The following is a 9,510-nucleotide window of genomic DNA, read 5'->3' as shown; positions in this document are numbered from 1 at the left end:
AAAATAAAGTCAGCCTCTGTTTCCACTGTTTCCTCATCTATTTGCCATGAAGTGATGGGACCGGATGCCATGATCTTCGTTTTCTGAATGTTGAGCTTTAAGCCAACTTTTTCACTCTCCTCTTTCACTTTTATCAAGAGGCTCTTTAGTTCTTCTTCACTTTCTGCCAAAAGGGTGGTGCCATCTTGTAGGGAACAAGGTATAAAGAAGGTTGAGAAGTGCTTGCAAACGAGACTCTCAACCAGGGCTGAACATTCTTGCAAATGAGATGTTCTGCCCAGTGTAGGGAACTAGGTTTAAGGAAGGTTGAGAAGTGCTTGCAAACGAGACTCTCAACCAGGGCTGAACATTCTTGCAAACGAGATGTTCAGCTAAAAATCCTGTTTGTTCCCGTGGGAAAAGAACATTTCTTGCACACAAAGATGTTTCTCTGATTCTTCAAAAGGAACAGACCCTGGGACAAAACGGATTCTAAGTTGATAAGGAAGTTCCCCAAAACAAAGTCTTAGCTGCAGTAAATAAGTCAAGGTAAAGGTTATCTCGCCCTGCGCCTGCGCACTGTATAGTCTCTGAATCAGTGCTTGGCAGCTTGCCCTGTAGGTTGTTGTGCAAGGGATATAAAATAAAGTAGCTGTAAGAAGCAAGTGTTAAAATATAAAGATTTAAACCACTCTGCAGTGTTGGTGTTTCATTCCGTCGCCGGCATCTGGCGCCCAACGTGGGGCACGACGGAACCGAAAGGGTAAGCACCCCGGGGCAAAAGGCTGAAAGGGGGACTTTCGGGAAATAGAAAAGAAAAAGAGAAAAGAATAAAAATCCGAAAGGGAGAGCACCCCGGAGCGAAACGCTGAAAGGGGGACTTTCCAGAAAATAAGAAAAAAAAAAAGAGAAAAGAAAAAGAAAAAACTATGGGAAATTCCCCCTCTTTAAAGTCACAATATATGGAGCTAGTTAAGGGGCTCCTGCATTCTATAGGAATTAAAACGTCTACTCGCCGCTTGAGTGAGTTATTCTGTCTTATAGAGCAGCATTGTTATTGGTTTCAATATCAAACAAAAGTACAGCTAAATTTGAAGGAATGGAAAGTGGTGCAGAAAGAGTTAAGAAGGCAGCATCAAAAAGGAAATGTGATTCCTTTAAGGCTGTGGACTCTATGTAACGCTATAACACAGGCTTTAAAATTAATGGCTGCTGACAGTGAGGCCGCCTCATGTTATCTTGAGGAGGGGGCTTCACCTCGGCCTCCACCCAAACCTCCAGATGATAGTAAAGATTCATCCACTGAGTCAAATAGAGATGTAAGTTCTGGGGAGGATTCAGATTCTGTAGAGGCAATGACTACTGCCTTTTGAAAGGTTTTATTAAATAAAAAACAAACTTCCAAGGCTGTTAACCCTTCTGCACCACCTTACACATCTCTATTTCCGGTAGCTGCCGACAAGGCTGAGGTAGGGAGAAAGAGTCAATGGTTTTGGAAGTACGGGAAAAAGTATATTCTGAGAAATGCTTATTAATGGCTCTCGTCCTTTAATGTCACTGATTATTGAAGGTAAACAGTTTGAAGGATTAGTGGATACAGGAGCAGATGTTTCGGTTATTTCTCTCCAGCAGTGGCCTAATGACTGAAAAAAAGAAAAAATTCCTCTTGTTTTAACAGGCTTAGGATCAATAGCAGATGTGTGGAGAAGCCCTCAACCTTTGTCATGTCAATTGTCTAATGAAAAAAAAGTATTTATTTCTTTTTACATTGTTAATATACCTATTAATATCTGGGGAAGAGATCTTTTATTTTCTTTAGGAACAACGCTTACCATCTCGTCGGAAAACTTGTAGCCACTGCTCAAATTCCTCGAGCTCTCCCATTGAAATGGTTAACTGATGTCCCTAAATGGGTTGAGCAGTGGCCGCTTCCAAAAGTGAAGCTCGAGGCTTTAGAACAATTAGTAAAAGAACAGCTTCAATCTGGCCATATTGAACCTTCTATGTCTCCTTGGAATTCTCCTGTTTTTGTCATTAAGAAAAAATCTGGTAAATAGAAAATGTTGACTGATTTAAAAAAAGTTAACAAATGTATAGAACCTATGGGAGCTTTGCAATTAGGTCTCCCTTCTCCTGCTTTGATTCCACAGGATTGGTCTTTGATGGTTTTAGATTTGAAGGATTGTTTTTTTAATATTCCTTTGCAAATAAAAGATAGGAATAAATTTGCTTTTACTATTCCAGTGTATAATCATGGGCAGCCCGTAAAACGTTATCAATGGACAGTGTTGCCTCAAAAAATGATTAATAGCCCTACACTTTGTCAGGAGTTTGTTGATCGTGCTCTTATTACTGTGAGACAACAATTTTCTAATTGTCTTCTCTATCATTATATGGATGATCTTCTATTGGCAGCTCCTAGTAAAGAGAAACGAGATAAATTTTTTATTCATGTAAAAAAGGCTTTAAGTGATTTTAATCTTCAAATTGCTCCTGAAAAAATTCAAACTGAATTTCCTATTTCATATTTAGGTGCTATTTTGGAACAACAAAAAATAAAACCTCAAAAAGTCCAAATTAGACGAGATAATTTAAAAACTCTTAATGATTTTCAGAAGCTTTTGGGTGATATTAACTGGTTACGTCCCATGTTAGGGATTCCTACACATCCATTGCGTCATTTATTTTCTACTTTAGAGGGTGATACTGCTCTTTACAGTCCTCGATCTCTTACTTCTCAAGCAAAAGAGGAATTACACTTTGTAGAGCAACGGTTAAATGAAGGGTTTCTTACATATCTACAACAGGATCAACCTATATATTTCATAGTGTTCCATACTCCCTATTCTTCTACTGGAGTTATTGCTCAATCTGCAGGGTTGATTGAGTGGGTATTTTTACCCAATAACTATACAAAAAAGCTTACTGCTTATATGGATTAAATTGCTTTCCTTATTTTAAAAGGTCGAGGCCATATTACCCAGTTAATTGGAAGTGACCCTCAAACAATTATTACTCAACTTACTTCCACCCAAATTTCTAATTGCTTACAGTTTAATAAAAATTGGCAGATAGCTCTTGCATCTTATTCAGGGACTTTTTCTAATCAATATCTTCAATCTAAAATGATAGATTTTCTTCGACATACATCAATGGTTTGTAAATCTCCTATATCTAATATTCCAGTTGAAGAAAAAACTATTTTTACAGATGCCAATAAAAATACTGCTGGCTATTAGACTGATACTACTTCTAAAGTTGTTCCACATTCCTTTTCTTCTGTGCAGCCTGCTGAACTTTGGGCCATTTGTTTGGCATTACAGGATTTTTTTGATATTCCTATTAATATTGTTTCTGATTCTAAATATGCAGTCTTTTCATGTATTTATCTTCCTAAAGCCACTGTACCGGTAACTTTAAAAACTAATATTGATAAATTATTTTTTCAGGTTCAACAATTATTAATTAGGTGAACTAACCCTGTCTTTTTTACTCATATTCGAGCTCATTCTTCTCTCCCCGGACCATTATCTCAAGGACATGCAAATATAGATGCCTTACTTTATCCTTTACCGTCTGCAGCACAAGAACATTGCTTACATCATACTAGTTCTAAAGGGTTACAAAAAACTTATTCGTTAACACGAAAACAAGCCCAACGCATTGTTCGTTCTTGTTCCATATGTGCACCATTTATTTTGCCCTTTGCCCCTCCTGGAGTAAATCCCAGAGGACTACAATCTAACCAAATCTGGCAAATGGATGTTGTTCTTATTTCTTCATTCGGTAAACAAAAATGTGTTCATCATACTATAGATACTTATTCTCATTTTCAATGGGCTGCAGCTCTAAGTTCAGAAAAGGCAGATTCTGTTATTACTCATTTACTATTTTGCTTTGCTATTATGGGCGTACCTATAGAATTAAAAACTGATAATGCTCCCGCATATCAATCCTCTAAATTATCTCAATTTTTAAAACAATATCATGTTAAGCACACTTTTGGTATTCCTTATAATAGTCAAGGACAAGCTATAATTAAAAGAGCTAATCGGACTCTTCGAAAATACATTAAAAAAATAAAAAAAAGGAAAAAAAGGTGTGATATCACCAAGGGATGTATTAAATAAAACACTATTAACTCTTAACTTTTTGAATGTCTGGGGAAAAAGTAAGATTACTCCAGCAGAACAGCATTTTGGCAATTCAGAAAAGAAGACAAAAAACTTTGAACATTCCCAGGTATGGTATAAGGATGAGATACAGGGATGGATTCCAGCAGTACTTCACTTCTTGGGGCGAGGGTATGCTTTTATTTCTGTGAATAATTCCAGGATCTGGGTTCCATTGAGATTGGTGAAGTTGCAGGATGAGCGACCCAATCGTGTGCCAGTTTCAGGAACTGTCAATGCAGAGGACTTTCACCTTTGCGACAAGAGAGGCAGGTCCACCGACATGGGGACAGTTGAAGAAACTGACTCAAAAAGCTGAGAAAACACTGCAGAAAGCAGGACAACCATTGAATCCTACTAATCTTTTGTTGGCCATGATGGCAGTGGTAACTTGTCAGGTAATGTATGTGGAAGCCGCAAACTATACCTATTGGGCCTATATCCCTAATCCTCCTTTGGTGCGGGCGGTGTCCTGGGGTGAAGTAGAAGTCCAAGTTTGTACTAATGAAACTAACTTTTTCCCTCCACCTGATTGTGGAGGGATTGAACAATTATCCCAGCATGTACAAAATTTTAACGTTACTAATCTTACTATAGCAGCTGAAGGTATTCCTTTATGTATAGGAGGGCATTCTTTTTGTCTGTCTACAAAAACACACTCACATCATTCTTATAATACTTGGGGAGTTAATTATAGGGGACAACACTTTGCAGTTTTTACTGTGCTCATTTCTTCTCGTGGCTTTAATACTTCACGGTCTTATTTAAATAAGAGTAAGAGGATACATATGTCCCTCTGCCCTGCTTCATTTTTTGAAGCATCTTTATCACGTCTGGAATGGGAACATTGCAGGGATCATGACCCACGTCTAGTTATGAATTTTTCAAATCATGTAATTGTAGATTGGAGTCCTACTCATGGAGAATTTCTAGAAAAATGGTCGAATCGATCTTTAAAATGGCATCGCATAAATGGTACCCTGAATGGTCAAGGAAATGAAACTGTAAAATGGCAACATTTTGCATTGGTTCCACCTCAATTACAAATGGATGGGCACCCTCAATTACAAGGAGATATATGAAAATCATGGGCAGTGTCAGGTAACCTTACTATATGGACAGGAAACTTTACTTTAAATATTAATGATCCTAAGGGGCCATTTCAAGTTCATTTGCATATTAATAAATCTTACTCTGCTATAGCATGCGTAAAATTTCCTTATTCTTTACTGTATGGGCAATGGATTTGAAATAAAATTTTGGGAGTTATATCATGTTCTGATTGTAACTTGACTCAATGTATAAATCGTTCCTGGTGGGAAAATGTTGAAAACAAGATGGTCCATTCCAGTAATTATTCTTTGGTCATTGTAAAAGCACAGACTAAACTTTGGTTGCCTGTTAATCTTACTCGACCTTGGTCGGACTCTTTTGCTGTCACTCATCTTGTAAATGCTGTACAAACTCTTCTCCATCGATCTCGAAGAATGCTTGGCATTGTCATTGCATCAATTCTCGCCATGGCTTCAGTAACAGCAACAGCAACTGTAGCACGTCTTGCTTTGCATCAAGGCACACAGACTGCTGATTTTGTCAGAAAAAGGCATAAAGATGCTCATTTATTGTGGCAACAACAGCATGATTTGGACTCTCAATTGGCTACTGATGTATTAAATTTACAACATACTGTTTCCTGGTTAGGAGATCAAGTGACTGTGTTAGCTACAAAGAGTGTGTTAAAATGTGATTGGAACTCATCTCACCTATGTGTAACCCCTGTTCCCTTTAATATGAGTGAGGGTTAAAAAAAGGTAAAAAGGTCTTTAGTGGGACACCAAAATGTAACTGCTGAAATTATGGAATTGGAACAAACTATATTGTCAACTTTTAGTAAGACGCTGCCTGATATTCTTGGTTCTGATATACTGAGGAGTCTTCAAGAAGGATTAGATAACCTTAACCCTTTAGGGCATGTGTCTGCATTGTTAACAACAGCCTTTGTGAATACTTTGTTAATTGTTGCTTTATGTTTTATTGCTTTTAGAGTCTACCTGCGCTGGCGAAAAGGGAAACGATTAAAAGAAGAAGCTTTGCGTATTCAAGCGCTTATTCAACATCTACAAAAAAAGAAAGGGGGAGATGTAGGGAACAAGGTATAAAGAAGGTTGAGAAGTGCTTGCAAACGAGATTCTCAACCAGGGCTGAACATTCTTGCAAACGAGATGTTCTGCCCAGTGTAGGGAACTAGGTTTAAGGAAGGTTGAGAAGTGCTTGCAAACGAGACTCTCAACCAGGGCTGAACATTCTTGCAAACGCGATGTTCAGCTAAGAATCCTGTTTGTTCCCGTGGGAAAAGAACATTTCTTGCACACAAAGATGTTTCTCTGATTCCTCAAAAGGAACAGACCCTGGGACAAAACGGATTCTAAGTTGATAAGGAAGTTCCCCAAAACAAAGTCTTAGCTGCAGTAAATAAGTCAAGGTAAAGGTTATCTCGCCCTGCGCCTGCGCACTGTATAGTCTCTGAGTCATAGTGCTTGGCAGCTTGCCCTGTAGGTTGTTGTGCAAGGGATATAAAATAAAGTAGCTGTAAGAAGCAAGTGTTAAAATATAAAGATTTAAACCACTCTGCAGTGTTGGTGTTTCATTCCGTCGCCGGCATCATCTGCATATCTGAGGTTATTGATATTTCACTTTGCTCCAAACTCACTGGCTCCTTCTCTGTTTCTGAACACAGTGGGCCCATCAACTTCAGGGCCTTTGCACTAGCTGGTTCTTCTGGGAATGCTCTCCCGCAGTATATCCAGGTGGCTCCCACTCTCATCACATCTAGGTCTTTGCTCAAAGACTCTCCTTCTCAGGGCAGCCTCTCCTCACTTATTTAAAACTACCACCCCCTCTGCCTAGCATTTCCTTTGTCCTCTTTCTACTCTATTTTTGACCACAGCACTCACCACCATCTGATACACCATATATTTTTCATTTGTATTTTTACATTTTAAGTATAGTTGATCTGCAATGTCATATTAGTTTCTACTGTATGGCAAGGGGATTCAGTTATATATATATATATGTATGTATATGTATAAATACCTGGCTTCCCAGGTGGCCCAGATGGTAGAGAATCCGCCTACAGTGCAGAAGATCTGGGTTATCCCTGAGTCAAGAAGATCCCCTGGAGAAGGAAATGGAAACCCACCCCAGCATTCTGGCCTGGAGAATTCCATGGACAGAGGGGTCTGGAGCACTACAGTCCACGGGATTGCAAAGACTGTGAGTGACTAACCAGCTGGCACTAGTGGTAAAGAACCCACATGCCAATGAAGGAGACATAAGAGACACAGTTTTGACCTCTGGGCGGGGAACTTCCCCTGGAGGAGGGTATGGCAACCCAATCCAGTATTCTGCCTAGAGAATCCCATGGACGGAGGAGTCTTGTGGGCTTCAGTCCAAAGGGTTGCAAAGAGTCAGACACGACTGAAGCAACTTAGCATGCGCACACACACACACATATATATTTTTTCATATTCCTTCCCATTATGGTTTATCACAGAATATTGAATATAGTTTCCTGTGCTATACACTAGGATCTTGTTTATTTTATATATAGTAGTTTGATATGGCATATCTTTTGCTTTTTACTTAGTATTTGTTTCCAAACATACAGGAATGTAGATGCTTTGAGGGCGGTGTACTCTTTGTCAGTTTTATCCACAGCTACTGTGTTAGGTGTATAATTTGTTAAGTAAATGAGTAAATGAATAAATAAAACTGACACAGAGGAATAACTGGACAAGCAAAATGTGGTATATCCATACAGTGAATGTTGTTCAACCTTATAAAGGAAGGAAATTATACTCATACTGTACCATAGAGGAACCTTGAGGACATTATGGTAAGTGAAGTAAACGGTGAAAGTGAAAGTCACTCAGCTGTGTCTGACTCTCTGCAACCCCATGGACTACACAGGTCATGGAATTCTCCAGGCCAGAATAGCAGAGTGGGTTGCCATGCCCTCGTCCAGGGGATCCTCCCAACCCAGGGATCGAATCCCAGGTCTCCCGCATCGCAGGTGGACTCTTTTCCAGCTGGGCCACCAGGGAGGCCCTAACTGAGGTAAGCCAGCCACAAGAGGACAAATGCTGCGCGGTTCCCGTATATCAGGCGCCCAGAGCAGCCAGATTCATGGCGACAGGAAGTGGAGGGGCGGTTGCCAGGGCCTGGGGGGAATGGAGGATGGGGAGTTGTTTTTTAACGGATACAGTTTTGTAAGATGAACAACACCTTTGCAGATGCAGGTGGTGATGGGTGCACCAACATGAATGTACTTAAAGCCACTGAACTGCACTCTTAAAAACGGTTACTTTTATGTTACACCACTTCCAAGTGGTAAATTTTACGGTATGCATATTTTACCACAATTAAAAATAAATGAATCAATAATTAAAAAAAATCTGATAGGGGGCTCATGATATCTACTTCACAGGCTTGTTGTAAAGCTTCAGTAAGACGGTCCCTGTGAGCAGCAGATAAATACAGGTTGTGGTTCTCATGGCTGGAGAATTCTAAACTGTAGTGGCTCTGTGATGAGAGAAACAGCATAGCACGGGGATGTGGGTCTTGGCAAGTCCTGGCTTTCCCACCTACCAGCTGGCAACCACTGGGGCTCAGTTTCCTCCACTGTAACATGGAGATAACAGTGCCTATACTTGAGGTCACGGGAGGATGGAATGACTTCATAACTGTAAAATGTTTACAACATTGTCTGGCACAGAGGGAGTGGTTAACAAAGGCCAGCTATTCTGGTTGTTTGAAGAGCTCATGATTCCAACATTTATTTATGATAAATATGATAAAAATAAATATTATTTCTTTGTTTCTATAGCCCCTAAATTCACCCTCCACCCCCAGATAACTGGGCTGTAAAATCATTTAAACTAGACCTTATAATTTATTGCTACACCGAAATTGCTTTGAGAGTGCAAGAGGTGCTATTAGTAACTGAGCCAGGGACTTCCCTGGTGACCCAGTGGCTGGGACTCCAGGCTCCCAGTGCAGGGGCCATGGGTTCCATCCCTGGTCGGGAAACCGAGATCCCACATGCCACGGCCAAAAAAGTGAATGAATTAATTCAAAGAATAATTAAGCCAGGACAAGAGGCAGTTAACCGGACTATCCCCATGCCATCCCGGGCAAGAGTCATCCTTGTATAACTCATCCCTCCACAGAAGGCAGCAGAGAGCAAGTCTCTTGGCTGATGTTACCAAACAGGGCTCACTGGTTCACCCACCCGGCAAGGTTTCTTTGCATCATCAGTTTACTCAAGGACTGAGAGTTAAGCCAAAGACAGGTGGAAACA

The 9,510-nt window shown here is 40.0% G+C and overlaps 1 long non-coding RNA gene across 1 annotated transcript; it reads left to right on the top strand.

Annotated features, from left to right (window-relative positions):
• Positions 1–647: 647 nt before the first annotated feature.
• Positions 648–6,759, top strand: LOC138096178 (uncharacterized). The gene is made up of 4 exons (XR_011146427.1): positions 648–742; positions 4,314–4,549; positions 5,055–5,252; positions 6,196–6,759. It is a non-coding gene; the product is annotated as an uncharacterized lncRNA (long non-coding RNA).
• Positions 6,760–9,510: the final 2,751 nt, after the last annotated feature.

The sequence above is a fragment of the Capricornis sumatraensis genome, chromosome 20 (assembly GCF_032405125.1).
Source record: "Capricornis sumatraensis isolate serow.1 chromosome 20, serow.2, whole genome shotgun sequence".
NCBI lineage: Eukaryota > Metazoa > Chordata > Mammalia > Artiodactyla > Bovidae > Capricornis > Capricornis sumatraensis.
Note: the sequence above shows the minus strand (reverse complement) of the source record. Positions and strands in the feature narration are given on the sequence as shown.